The sequence below is a fragment of the Somniosus microcephalus genome, chromosome 10 (genome assembly GCF_052327205.1).
Source record: "Somniosus microcephalus isolate GS21.2 chromosome 10, FLI_Smic_1.0, whole genome shotgun sequence".
Lineage (NCBI taxonomy): Eukaryota > Metazoa > Chordata > Chondrichthyes > Squaliformes > Somniosidae > Somniosus > Somniosus microcephalus.
This window is the reverse complement of record NC_140996.1, coordinates 95,596,232-95,610,506: the sequence shown is the minus strand read 5'-3', so window position 1 is coordinate 95,610,506 and position 14,275 is coordinate 95,596,232. Positions and strand designations below refer to the sequence as shown.

The window sequence follows — 14,275 nt, the reverse complement described above, 5'->3', positions numbered from 1 at the left end:
TAGATTTCAGAAAAGACATTATCTTTCTGATAAGGATCATAGCTAAGCTTTATCTCCCTTTTACTAAGATAGCATTATTCACAACTTGATGGTATTGTTATTACAGTAGTGGTGGTGCTCGTGAGGATATAAGATTACAGTACAAACTGCATGCAACATATCCAAATTTCCAGGGGCATCGTTAGTGTTAAAAGACTTGAAACAAAGCATGATCTAAGCAATCCACTTTCTAAAATGTAAGGCATGGAGCATTTTTTTTAAAAAAAGAAAGATTTTAATTTACATACCCTTCATCACATTTTATAATCACATGACCTTGTGTTTACAGAAAAAATTTGGAAAGTTACTTTTAATGTGCTTTTAAGCAAAAGATTCTTGCACGTTTTTCAAAAATGAAAGATGGTCAATATGCTAAATGGAAGTTGCTTTCACCAGTAAACAATAAGCAATTCATTTGCATGTCCAGGTAATCGAAGGACAAATAAGAACTAAGAAAAAGGAGCAGGCCATATGGCCCCCCGAGCCTGCTCTGCCATTCAATAAGACCATGACTGATCTTCGACCTAAACTCCAATTTCCTGCCGAATCTCCATATCCCTCAAGAGTCCAAAAATCTATTGATCTCAGCCTTGAATATACTAAAAACGGTTCAGCATCCACAGCCATCTGGGGTAGAGGATTCCAAAGATTCACAACCCGCTGTGAAGAAATTTCTCCTCATTTCAGTCCTAAATGGCCGACCCCTTATCTTGAGACTGTGACCCCTGGTTCTCGACTCTCCACCCAGGGAAAACAACCTCTCAGCATCTATCCTATCAAGCCCTCTCAGAATCTTGTACATTTCAATGAGATCACCTCTCATTCTTCTAAACTTCAGAGTGTATAGGCACATTCTACTCAATCTCTCCTCATAGGACAACCCTCTCATCCCAGGGATCAATCTAGTAAACTTTCATTGCACCACCTTCTAAGGCAAGTATATCCTTCCTTACGTACAGAGGCCAAAACTGTAGAGACTATTCCAGGTGTGGTCTCATCAAAGCCCTGTACAATTGTTGCAAGACTTCCTTACACTTGTACTCCAATCCCCTTGCCATAAAGGCCAACAGACCATTTGCCTTCCTAATTACTCGCTGTACCCACACGTTAACTTTCTGTGTTTCGTGTACAAGGACACCCAAATCCCTCTGAGCGCCAACATTTAATGGCTTCTCACCATTTTGAAATTGACAAATCGCACCCATTGTAGTGGAAAGCTTTTTGATCCCTGTCTATCTGGGCAAGGGATTGGGGGGGGGGGGAAAAGAGAGGAATAGTGAGTTTTGAAACAGGAAGTCTACAGGCATTTGTTCAAATCACCTTTGTAGATGTTAAAGAAGTACACAGTGGTGTAAACAAACAGAAATAGACGCCGATACAAAAAATACAGGAGGGGTGGCCAAAATCTTGGTCAATGGGATGGGTTTTAAGGAAGGCCTTAAGAGGGATGTTGGGAGACAGAGGACTTTAGGGAGAATTCCATAGCATGTGGGCAAGACGGCTAAAAGCACAGCTGCCAATGATGGGGCAAAGGGAGGGTTGTATAAGAGGAACTGAAAGTTTGATGGGGCTTGCAGGGCTGGAGGTTAAAGAGAGAGGAGCAAGGCCATGCAGGAATTTAAACACAAGGATGCGATTTTTCAATTGGAGACATTGGGGGACCAGAAGCCAATGTAGGCCAGTGAGTACAGGGGTGATGGGCAAGGCGATTGGTGTGGGAGAAGATGTGGGCAGTACAGTTATAGGGTCAGAGAGTCATAATGGCACAGGAGGCTGCCATTCAGCCCATCGAGTCCATGCCAGCTCTCTGTAGAGCAATCCACTCAGTCCCATTCCCCTGCTCTATCCCCGTAGCCCTGTACGTTTATTTCCCTCAAGTGCCTATCCAGTCTCCCCTTGAAAACATTGAGTGTCTCCGCTTCCACCGGCAGCAAGTGCCAGGTCCTCACCACTCGCTGTGTAAAAAAGTTTTTCCTCGTATCCCCCCTGTATCTCTTGCCCAAAATCTTAAATCTGTGTCCCCAACAGTCCTTGTACCATCAACTAGTGGGAACAGCCTTTCCCCGTCTAGCCTATCCAAACCCGTCATAATCTTGTACACCTCTATCAAATCACCCCTCAACCTCCTTTGCTCTAATGAAAACAAATCCAGCTTCTCCAACCTGTCCTTGTAGCTAAGATCCCCCATCCCCGGAACCATTCAGGTAAATCTCCTCTGCACCCTCTCAAGAGCCTTCACATCCTTCCTAAAATGTGGTGACCAGAACTGGATGCAATACTCCAGTTGTGGTCTAACCAGCGCTTTAGAATGCTTCAGCATAACTTCTCTACCTTTGTACTCAATACAGTAAACTCTTGTTTAAACAGCACTTTAATAACCGGCAAAATAGATAACCGGTAATCTTGCCGAATCCATCCAGCACTCGTTTTGCCGAGTCCGATTTTCCTGTGGTGGCCGAGTTAGTCAGTGGTTTTTATTTTTGTTTGTGTTAAAAATTGCCTTGGTAGGTATACCTCTCTTGTTATCCAGAATTTTTCATCAACCGGCACCATCCTGGTCCCATAGGTGCCGGATATGAAAGAGTTTACTGTATCTCTATTTATGAAGCCCAAGATCCCATATGCTTTGCTAACCACTCTCTCAATATGTCCCGCCACCTTCAGGGGCCTACACACATTAACTCCCAGGTCCCTCTGTCCCTGCACACTCTTTAAAACTGTGCTATTAAGTGTATATTGCCTCTCCCTGTTCCTTCTGTCAAAATGCATCACCTCACACTTCTCTATTAAATTCCATCTGCCACTTGTCTGCCCATTCTGCTAGCCTTTCTATGTCCTGTTGCAGTCGATTGCTATCATCCTCACTGTTTGCCACACCCCCAAGTTTGGGGTCATCAGCAAATTTAGAAATTCTACTGTATTCCAATATCCAGGTATAAGTGGCCCCAGCACTGACCCTTGGGGAACACCACTGTCTACCATCCTCCAGTTTTCTGTCCTTAAGCCAATTCCTTATCCAAGCTGCCACTGACCTACCTATTCCATGAGCCTCAATTTTGTTAATCAGCCTTCTATGTGGTACTTTGTCAAACACTTTCCTAAAATCCATGTAGACAACATCCATTGCATTCCCTTCATCAATCATCCCTGTTTACAAATGCGTGTTGGTTCTCCTTAATTAGCTTAAACCTCTCCTTGTGCCTGTTAATTTTTTTCTTGATTATTGTTTCTAAAACTTTACCCACCGCTGATGTTAAACTGACCGGCCTGTAATTCCTAGGATTGTCTTTACACCCTTTCTTGAACAATGGTGTCACATTTGCCACTTTCCAATCCTCAGGCAACTACCCGCATCTAGGGAAGATTGGAAAAGTATGGCAAGCCCTTCCACTATCTCCTCCCCCAATTCCCTTAGCAACCTGGGATGTAAGCCATCTGGACCAGGCGACTTATCCACTCTAAACATACCCAGCCTTTCTAGTACATCCGGTTTATCAATTTTCACCCCTTCCATGCTACCTTTTCCACTTCTACTGATATTTTGTCAGCATCCACCTCTTTAGTAAACACCGATACAAAGTACTCATTGAGTACTCTAGCCTTGCCCTGCGCCTCTAAGCATATATCACCTTCTTTGTCCCTAATAAGCACCACCCCGCCTCTTACTACCCGCTTACTATTTACATGCCAGTAGAAGATTTTTGGGTTCCCTTTTATGTTAACCACCATTCTACTCTCATATTCTTTCTTTGCCAATCTTATTTTCATCTTCAGTTCCCCTCTCAACTTATTGTATTTGGTCTTTTTCCCTTGGAGAATTCACCTGACATTCAGCATACACCCTTTTTTTTTGTTGCATCATCTTCTCTATCTCCGTCATCCAAGGAGCCCATGCTTTGGTTCCCTTACCCTTCCCTCTTGTTGGAATGTACCTAGCCTGTACTTGGAACATCTCCTCCTTAAAGATCACCCATTGTTTCATTACAGTTTTTCCCCGTCAGTCTTTGGTTCCATTTTACCCTGGCTAGATCCTTTCGCATCTTATTGAAGTTAGCCCTATTCCAGTTTAGAAGTTCCACTCTAGATTGTTCCTTGCTCCTCTCCATTGCTAATCTAAATCTTATGATACGATGGTCACTCGTACCCAAGTGTTCTCCCACAGACACTTGGTTGACCTGGTCCACCTCATTCCCCAGCACCAGATCGAGCAATGCCTCCTTCCTAGTTGGGCCAAGAACATACTGGTCAAGGAAATTCTCCTGAACACATTTCAGAAATTCCTCGTCCTCCTTTCCCTTTACCCTAGCATTACCTAGCACGGTGGCATAGTGGTTAGCACTGTTGCCTCACAGCGCCAGAGACCCGGGTTCGAATCCGGCCTCGGGCGACTGTCTGTGTGGAGTTTGCACATTCTCCCCGTGTTTGCGTGGGTTTTCTCCGGGTGCTCCGGTTTCCTCCCACAGTCCAAAGATGTGCGGGTTAGGTTGATTGGCTATGATAAATTGACCCTTAGTGTTAGGGGGATTAAATACGTGGGGTTACGGGGATCGGGTGGGATATGTGTCGGTGCAGGCTCGATGGGCCGAAATGGCCTCTATCTGCACTGTGGGGTTTCTGTGATTCTGTGATATTTGGGTAATTAAAGTCCCCCAATATCACCACTCTATAGCGGTTGCATATCTGTGCGATTGCCCTGCAGATTTGCTCCTCTACTATTTGGAGGCCTGTAGATTACCCCCAACAGCGTGATCATACCCTTTTTGCTCCTCAAATCTAACCAAATGGATTCTGTCCTTGTCCCCTCAAGAACATTCTCCCTTCCTTAATCAGCACTGCCACCCCACCTCCCCTTTTTCCTTCCTTATCTTTTCTGAACACCTTGTACCCTTGAATATTAAGTGCCCAGTCCTCACCATTTTTAAGCCACATTTCCGTTATTGCCACAACACCATATTGCCACAGTTGTGGATCAGCTGAAGTTTGCAGAGGGTGGAGAATGAGGCCAGCCATGAGAATAGTGGAATACTTGCAACTGGAGGTGGCAAAGGCATAGAAAAAGGGTTCCAGCAACAAAGGGGCTAAGGTTGAGCGAAGGCAGGCAATATTATGTGAGTTAGAAGTAGGCAGACTTCGAGATGGAGAGTATATGGGGACAGAAGCTCAGTTCAGGATTAAATAGGAATCAGATAGTCAACAATTTGGTTCAGCCTGAGACAGTGGCCGGATTTTTTACATTGCAGAGCGTGCGGGTTTGGGAGCAGGTTGGCAGTTAAAAGCGCTGAAATTGACACCGTGTCGGGAACCCGCCTTCCGCATTTAACTGCGGCACGTTTCGAAGTGCGCCATGGACTCGCTCGCGACCTTATTGAAGTACTTAGCTGCTCGTTAGGACCCCTTTTAACGAGGTTAAATCTTTAACTGCTTGTGCATGGGATTCACTGACTTCGGGAAGCTTGCCTGTGAAGGCAAAGCAGGAGTAGGAGTAGTCCATTCAGCCCTTCGAGCCTGCTCCGCCATTCAATATGATCATGGCCGATCCTCTATCTCAATACCATAGTCCCGCTCTCTCCCCATACCCCTTGATGCCTTGTGTGTCTAGAAATTTATCTAGCTCCTCCTTAAATATATTCAGTGACTTGGCCTCCACAGCCTTCTGTGGTAGAGAATTCCACAGGTTCATCACCCTCCGAGTGAAGAAATCTCTCCTCATCTCGGTCCTAAATGTCCTACCCCGTATCCTGAGACTGTGACCCCTTGTTCCAGACACCCCCCAGACAAGGGAAACATCCTCCCTGCATCCAGTCTGTCTAGCCCTGTCAGAATTTTATACATTTCAATGAGATACCCTCTCATTGTTCTGAATGCTAGTGAATACAGGCCTAGTCGACCCAATCTCTCCTCATATGACTGTCCTGCCATCCCAGGAATCAGTCTGCTGAACCTTTGCTGCACTCCCTCTATGGCAAGTATATCGTTTCTTAGGTAAGGAGACCAAAACTGCTCACAGTGCTAGTTCATTAGGCAACAGCTGGAAAAAGCACATTAATACACACACACACACAACTTATACCTGATTCCTTGCCCAAGGGAAAGGCTCTTTACAATCTATATTAAATGACTTGGATGAAGGGGCCAAGTGTAAAATAGCCAAATTTGTTGTTGATACAAAGATTGGTGGGAAAGCAAGTTGTGAAGAGGACACAAAGAATCTGCAAAGGGATATAAGATAGGCTAAGTGAGTGGGCAAAAATTTGGCAGATGGAGTATAATGTGGGAAAATGTGAGGTTATCCACTTTGGTAGGAAAAATAAAAAAGCAAATTATTATTTAAATGGAGAGATTACAAAATGCTGCGGTACAGAGGGATCTGGGGGGTCCTTGTACATGAAACACAAAAAGTTAGCATGTAGGTACAGCAAGTCATTAGGAAGGCAAATGGAATGTTGGCCTTTATTGCAAGGGGGATAGAGTATAAATGTAGGGAAGTCTTGCTACAACTGTACAGGGCGTTGGTGAGACCACGCCTGGAATACTGCGTACAGTTTTGGTCTCCTTATTTAAGGAGGGATATACTTGCATTGGAGGCAGTTCTGAGAAGGTTCACTAGATTGATTCCGGAGATGAAGGGGTTGTCTTATGAAGAAAGGTGGAGCAGGTTGGGCCTATACTCACTGGAATTTAGAAGAATGAGAAGTGAACTTACTGAAACGTATAAGATTCTGAGGGGGCTTGACAGGGTAGATGCATAGATGTTTCCCCTCATGGGGGAAATCTAGAACGAGGGGGCATAGTTTCAGGATAAGGGATTGCCCATTTAAAACGGAGGAGGAGGAATTTCTTCTCTGAGGATCATGAACCTTTGAAATTCTCTACCGCAGAGAGCTGTGGAGGCTGGGTCATTGAATACATTTAAGGTGGAGATTGACAGATTGATGAACGACAAAGGAGTCAAGGGATATGGGGGGCGGGTAGGGAAGTGGAGTTGAGGCCAAGACCAGATCAGCCATGATCTTATTGAATGGCGGAGCAGGCTCGAGGGGCCAAATGGCCTACTCCTGCTCTTATTTCTTATGTTCTTGCTGGCACCATTTTGTGCAGAGATTTTGCTTTCAGGAGATTTCTGCAACCTCAGAAACCACACTCAACACATTGCAAGTCACTCTCACTACATTGGAGGGTTGTGCCTCTGATCTCCACTTTACCTGGCATCGATCAGACCAGCATGGGTGCCGCTTTTGCTGTTTCACCTTGGACCTCAGATTCGGTGTAAAATGAGCCCCAACACCAGTCACACCAGCAGCAGCACCACCACCAGCAGCCTTCTCCTCACCAACCCGATGCTGCACAGGAGAGGGGGATCACTGCAGAGGTGCACCGCACCAGAGGCGATACCCCCCCCATACAGGCAGAGGATGAGTTACCTGGACATGACTGCACGGCAGTGCTTCAGGAAGCTCAGGCAATCGCACCAGGTTGTGGCAGACATTTGCAGCTTGCTGGATGAAGACCTGCTGTCCAGAGGACCTGGTGGGCCTTAACAATGGCGGTCAAAGTCACCATCACCCTCAACTTCTACGTCTCAGGCTTCTTCCAGGGATCTACAGCAGACATTTGCAGGGTCTCACAGTTGACAGCCCACAAATGCATTACCCAGATGACTGATGCCATGTTTCACAAGTCGGCCACTTATGTGCACTTTGCCACTGATGATGCCAGCGGCTTCCACTCCCTCAATGTACAGCTTGTCTGCAACCATAAAAAGATCATGCATGTGTGTGCATCAGGGAGCAGGCATGACTCTTTTGTCCTGCGCCAGTCCACCCTCCCTCAGATTTTCGCATCTCCAAACAGACTTACCGGCTGGCTACTTGGAGACAAAGGCTATCCATTGAAGACATGGCTGATGACACCCTTGAGGAGGCCAAGCAATGAAGCTGAGGAGCGCTATAACGAAAGCCATATGTCCACCAGGTGTATCATAGAGCAAACATGCTGAAGATGTGCTTCAGATGCCTTGACAGATATGGAGGAGCCCTTCGGTTAACATCAGCCAGAGTCTCCAGAATCATCATCGGATGCTGCACGCAACACAACATACCGCAGCAATGAGGACTGGAGCTGCAGGAGGAGCAAGGCGCAGAGCGCACAGCCTCTTCGGACGAGGTGGAACACGAGGAGGAACCGGAGGTGGAGACGGCACAAGCAGCGGCACACATTGCTGCCCAGGATGGCCTCATAATGGCCCGATTTAGTTAAGTTGCACTAGAGCACCCATATGGCTCCTAGATGCTGTACCAACTTAGCTGCCCACCCCCACCAACACCACAAAACAGTTCTAAGATGACCAAACCATTCCTGTCAAGCATACGCCCATTGCGCAAGATTAAATAATGTTTCATCATTCACTCCAAGTGACAAGGCCACTTCCCAGGCAAAAATGGACAAGACGGGAAAGTGATGCAAGGAAATAAATTTATGTACATCATAAATAGAACTGAAACTTAACACCAACATTTTTGCAAACACCCATGGGCAGCACGGTGGCATAGTGGTTAGCACTGTTGCCTCACAGCGCCAGGGACCCGGGTTCGAATCCAGCCTCGGGCGACTGTCTGTGTGGAGTTTGCACATTCTCCCCGTGTTTGCGTGGGTTTACTCCGGGTGCTCCGGTTTCCTCCCACAGTCCAAAGATGTGCGGGTTAGGTTGATTGGCTATGATAAATTGACCCTTAGTGTTAGGGGAATTAAATACGTGGGGATAGGGTGGGATATGTGTTGGTGTAGGGGTTACGGGGATCGGGTGGGATATGTGTCAGTGCAGGCTCGATGGGCCGAAACGGCCTCTATCTGCACTGTGTGGTTTCTGTGATTTCTGTGATTCTGTGATAACCTTGTGCATCTACGATTGTGTCTTTTTTCTTTTCCAAGTGCTTCTATGAAGTATACCCACTGTGACTTCAGCAAGAGGCAAGCTGCTCACCTCCCTGCTATGGCTGCTTCGATACTTTTGGCAGATGTCCTCTGGGTTTCAGGGCCTGTGAGGGCCCCGCCAAAGACTGCTCCTCCTGCAACTATGCAGGGGCAGACTCGGCCATCACAATCCGAGGCAGCATGTGGGGCTCTGACTGAGGGGGGAGGTAATGGGGGAGAAGTGGGAGCGCTGTGAGCAGAGTCCCCATGTTCCCTCTCATCATCATCCCTCAAGTGTGCCATCCACACTTCCCTGCTAGCAAAGAGTTGGAAAGCACCTTGCTGCACATCAGTGGGGTGCTGAATGCCCAAGTCTACGTTGCTATTCCCTCTGGAGATGAGTTCAATAAGAGTCTACAATCTGTTGTTCACAGCGAGCATGTTCTCGTTTGACTGGCACATCAGTTGCTCCACGCAGGTGGCCATCCTTTCCACAGAAGAGCACATCGTCATCATCGCCTGCGATATGGTGCTGCTCATGTTGGAGATGGACTCCTCCATTCTCTGTACAATCGTGCACCTCGCGACTGGAAAAGCTGCCAGAGCCTCATGCATTTGTTGCTGCTCCTCAAAGATCAACCTCTTTTGTTGACAGCCCCCGAGGTTCAGCATCTGCATCCAGCTGAATAGAGAGCTTGGAGTATCCTGCGCCCTCTGGCGTGGACACTCTACTGCTGTCTTTGTCTCCACCATCTGCTCTTGCTCACTTGTGATGTGTGAAACACCAGGTGACAACACGACTATGTCTTGTAGGACCCACTGACATGCGCATATCTGCGCTGGTGCTGGGTGCACATGGGTCTAGTGACGGTGCATCCTCACAGTGGAGCTTCCGCTGAGGTGTCGTCTTCCTCCTCCGGCTGGACAGTGGGGGGTGGGCACTTGATAGACCTGTGGGAGATGATAATGTGTAATGTTATCATTACATACATGATCTTTCACTGGCTGCTGACAGCAGTCACCATGAGTGACTGTTGTATGCCATGTGGAATATTTAATTGTCACCAGGTTGCTGGAACGTCCCCGTCTCTCCGTCTCCCACTGCCAACAGCTCTGCCACTCCACTTATTTCGAGCGCATCTTCCTCTGCTGGCGTCAAATTGGTGTATATTGGAGGGCCACCTCCGATTCTCTCTCTTCTGTTCTGTGCTCTTTGCAGGAGAAGAGAACAGGATTTTGAGTGAATGATGGAATGAGTAGATGGGATGGATGGACTAGATCTGTAGAGGGTGACTATGAGAGAGTGCCGTGACATTGCCAAATGGTCTCCTTCTGTGGCGTTACTTTCTATCTTTGCTTAGGCTGAGTGTCAGTGGTGGAAAGTCAGATGGGGATGCAAGTAGGTGCATAGACAGTGAGGGATGGATGCAAGGTAGGTTAGCGTAAGGAGTGACATGCAGGAGTAGGCTTGGGGAAGCAAAGTGATGAGGTTGGGGTGACACACACATCAGGATGTAGTTGAATGTGGCATTGTACTCACCTTTCTTGACCTCATGAGATCATTAAATCTCTTGCAGCACTGTATCTACGAGCAGATCATACACCCCTATTGCTCACTTTTTGTGCGATCTCCAGCCATGCCCGTTGGGTTTCACTGGCTGCACTCTTCCTGCCGCAGGCAGGGACTAGGACCTCCCTCAGTGCTCTGATTCCCTGGACCAGGACTTTCAGGGAGGCATCAGAGAACCTGGCGCAGCCTCCATCCTTCCTTGCACCCTCACAAAAGTCTTCGATAGGGAAGAATAGCCACCTCTCCCAACCACCTGTAAGCCTTCAACAATTTTCAACTGTGATGTGGGCAAGGCTCCTTTAAATATCTGAGCTGAAAGTGAGTCATCGGTGATGTCATCAGACCCGGTCCAGTTAACTAGCCAGGAAACCCGCATAACTCATTCAATTGATGTCATTTAGTTAAACGCAGTGCCGAACGCGCTGTTGAAAACTCTGATGGCAACGCGCTATGCGGCCCACACGCACCCGCCCCAACTCTAAGGTAAAACTTCCAGCCAGTGTTCAGGGAAGGGCCTGGGATAATGGCCAAAGCGAAGTTTCTACTAAAGCTATAAAATCCATTTTCTTAATACTTCCAGCTCTACACAGATGTTCTAAGGTTTGCACCTCTTCCACCTTACAAGTTTAAATCCCCGCCCCACTGCTATTTACCCTCTTAGTGAGAAAATTAGTTTAGTTAAGATGAAGCCCATGCTATCTGTAGAGTTTCCCAGAACTTGTCCCAGTTCTCTAAAAATCTGAAACACTGGGGGCGAGTTTCCCAATGGAGACAGGTTTCAGTTTGGGTGGGTTCCAAACTCACCTCCACTGAGAGGTGGGAAAAAATTGCGATTTTCTCTTAATTGGCCAGTTGATTTCCGAGGTGTGGGTTGCCCTTGACCAATTAGTGTTTTGGGACTGAAATTCGCCTCTGCTGACATCACTTATCCAGCCTCATTTAAGGGCTGCTTGCTGCCTTGGCTCATTCCACTGGATTTTTGTCGATGCTGCACCACCTGCAACATTTTTTCATAAACCACAATGGCCAATTCCAAGGCAAGGGCCTCCTCGAGGTACTCAGATGAGACGCTGCGAATGTTGGTTGAGGGGGTGAGAGCCAGCAGGGAAGTGCTCTTCCCCTCATCTGGGAGGAAGAGGCCTCCCAAAGAAACCAAGGCAATCTGGGTGCAGCTGGCAAGGGAGATCACCTCCAGATCGTTGTGCACCAGAACCTGGATGCAGTGCCGTAAAAGGTTCAATGACCTTGTAAGATCAAGCAAAGTGAGTATACCTTCAGCTTGACCCTCCTTCTGCTCCCCTTCTCCTCTCATCACCTGCGCTCTGCATTGTCAAGCTCCTCCTCCACATCCCATTTTACCCTTACAACTCTTGCACCCTTCACCATCCCTCTCACTCTATGAACCCAATCACTTGGCTATTCGACTATGCTGCCCTCACACTCCCTTTCAATGTTATGCAATGACAACTAACAATGCACAGGGAGGGCCCTTGGACATGGATCCTCACTCCATCTTTGTCTCCTTCTAAGCATCTATGCTCTGGACTCTCTACACTCACTCCATCATTCTCACTCCAACTCCACTTGTCTCCCTCACTGCAGGAAAAAGAGAGCCCACAATAGACGGGAAAGGGCGAAGACAGGAGGAGGTCCACTTTCCCTAGCCATTCTCACCCAGGCTGAAGAGGCAGCCCTGGACATCACCAGCGCAGAGATGGAGGTGGAAGTGGGGGTTGGACAGATGGGCGATGCAGAGCAAGCTGGTGACAGAATAGTTTTACCTCTCTCTCTCTCATTTGCACTGCTTGAGTGACTGAAATGGCTGCTGGTGTACATGATTAGAATGCCACTTGAGCATCTGCACTATTGCATCAGCATGCCACACTTCCATCAAATATCTAACCTATGCCTTTACTCCCCCACAGGACCATCCACAGTTCCCCCCCTACTGTCCAGGAGGAAGAGGCTGAGCAGCAAGACTCCTCAGGGGAACCTGCAACCTCCGAGGACGCAGCGTCAGCAGAATTACGCGCACCCAGCACCAGCGCAGATACGCACACCTCGGTGGGACCTTCGGGACATAGATTAGTGGTGTCACCGTTTGTATTACATCTCACAGGTGAGCATCAGCAGGTGGTGGAGACAGGGACAGCAGTGGAGAGTCCTCGGCGGAGGGCGCAGTACTCTCCTAGCTCTGCTCCGCTGCATGTGGACCCTGTGCCTCTGGGTCCATCCAGAAATAGAGTGGTGCTGGAGAGGTTTCGTCCCCAGGGTCACTACGAGTATGGAGAGGATGGAGGAGTCCAACTCTAGCTGAGCAGTGCCGTTGGGGAGGCAATGGCGCATATATGCAGCACCACAGAAAGGATGGGAACCTCCGTGGAAAGGCTGGCTACGGCCGTGGAGGCAATAAGTCGCCATGGTGAGGAAAACATGGTGATTGTTCAGAATAGACTGACATCTCTGGAGGAGTGATGAGCAGCTACTGAACAGAGAAACCAGAGCTTCATGGAAGTCCTTTTGGGTAGGACTGCCAGTGCAGATACGGGTCCCCATGGCCCCCCTGACGTGCAGCAAGGTGCTCTCAAGCCACTTGCAAGCACTGATGTGGACCTGGCCCATGAGGGAAGTTGGTGGCAGACAATAAGGAAGTGGGGGCTCCTCTCCAAGCACTTACATGACACTGCGTAGCCCTCGGTTAGAGTCCCACCAGAGTCTGCACCCAACGGAGATGGGCGTCTCAGCCCCTGCACTGCCGCAGGAGGAACAGACTTTTGGCGAGCCCTCACGGGCTCGTAAATCCAGAGGACGCCCGCCAAAGGTGTCGAAGCAGGAGCAGCATCAAAGTGAGCAAGGGGCCTCCACTTCTGCTGAAGCCACAGGGGGAGCACCACGTAGGAGCACTCGTAAGAGAAAAATAAAGCACCATTAGTCACAGGGGTAGCCACTTGGGTGAATGTTTGTGTATTAATGAAATGCCATCCCTGTTGGAAAGTAAAAAAATGATTTGATGGCAAACTGTTGGCGTGATGGCATCTGTTATTTCACCTTAGGCAGCTCTACATTGCGGGCTCTGCGACACTTGCGTGGTCAGGTTGGTGGCCATAATGAAAGGAGGCCAGAGAGTCATGTCCATGGATCCATCTTAAGACATGATGGACAATGGACATGTGCCAACGTGGGCAGCCTATGCAAACCTGGCCAGGATAAGTGCATGCCTTGCATCACGGGCAGTCATGCGCTCACGTGCTGCCGCTGCTGCTGGTCGATAGGCCGACGCTCGGTCGTCCTCGTCCTCCTCATCATCTGAGGCGGCGATGAACTGAGCCACTTGCTCATCAGGAAGCTGTAAGCCATGACATTGTGCCATGTTGTGCAGTGCACAGCAGACCACGACCATTCTGGAGACCCTGGCTGCTGAATACTGCAGGGCTCCATCTGATCGGTCAAGGCATCGGAAGCGCATCTTCAACAAGCCAATGGTTTGCTCGATGATGGACCTGGTGGAAGTGTGGCTGGCGTTGTAGTGCTCTTCAGCCTCGTTAACTGGCCTCCTGATCGGCATCATTAGCCACTTCTTCAGGGGGTAGCCTTTGTCACAAAGGAGCCATCCGTTAAGTTGGTTTGGCGGATTGAAGAGCGGAGGAACACTAGAGTTCCGCAGGATGAAAGTCATGGCAACTGTATCAGAACTTGGCGCAAACATGCAAATCTTCTTCTTGTGGTTACACACCAGCTGTATGTTGAGGGAGTGGA

The 14,275-nt window shown here is 48.3% G+C and overlaps 1 protein-coding gene across 1 annotated transcript in view; it reads right to left on the bottom strand.

The window, feature by feature from the left end:
- Nucleotides 1-14,275, bottom strand: part of sugt1 (SGT1 homolog, MIS12 kinetochore complex assembly cochaperone) — a 258,577-nt gene that overhangs the window by 213,768 nt on the left and 30,534 nt on the right. The window lies entirely within an intron of this gene.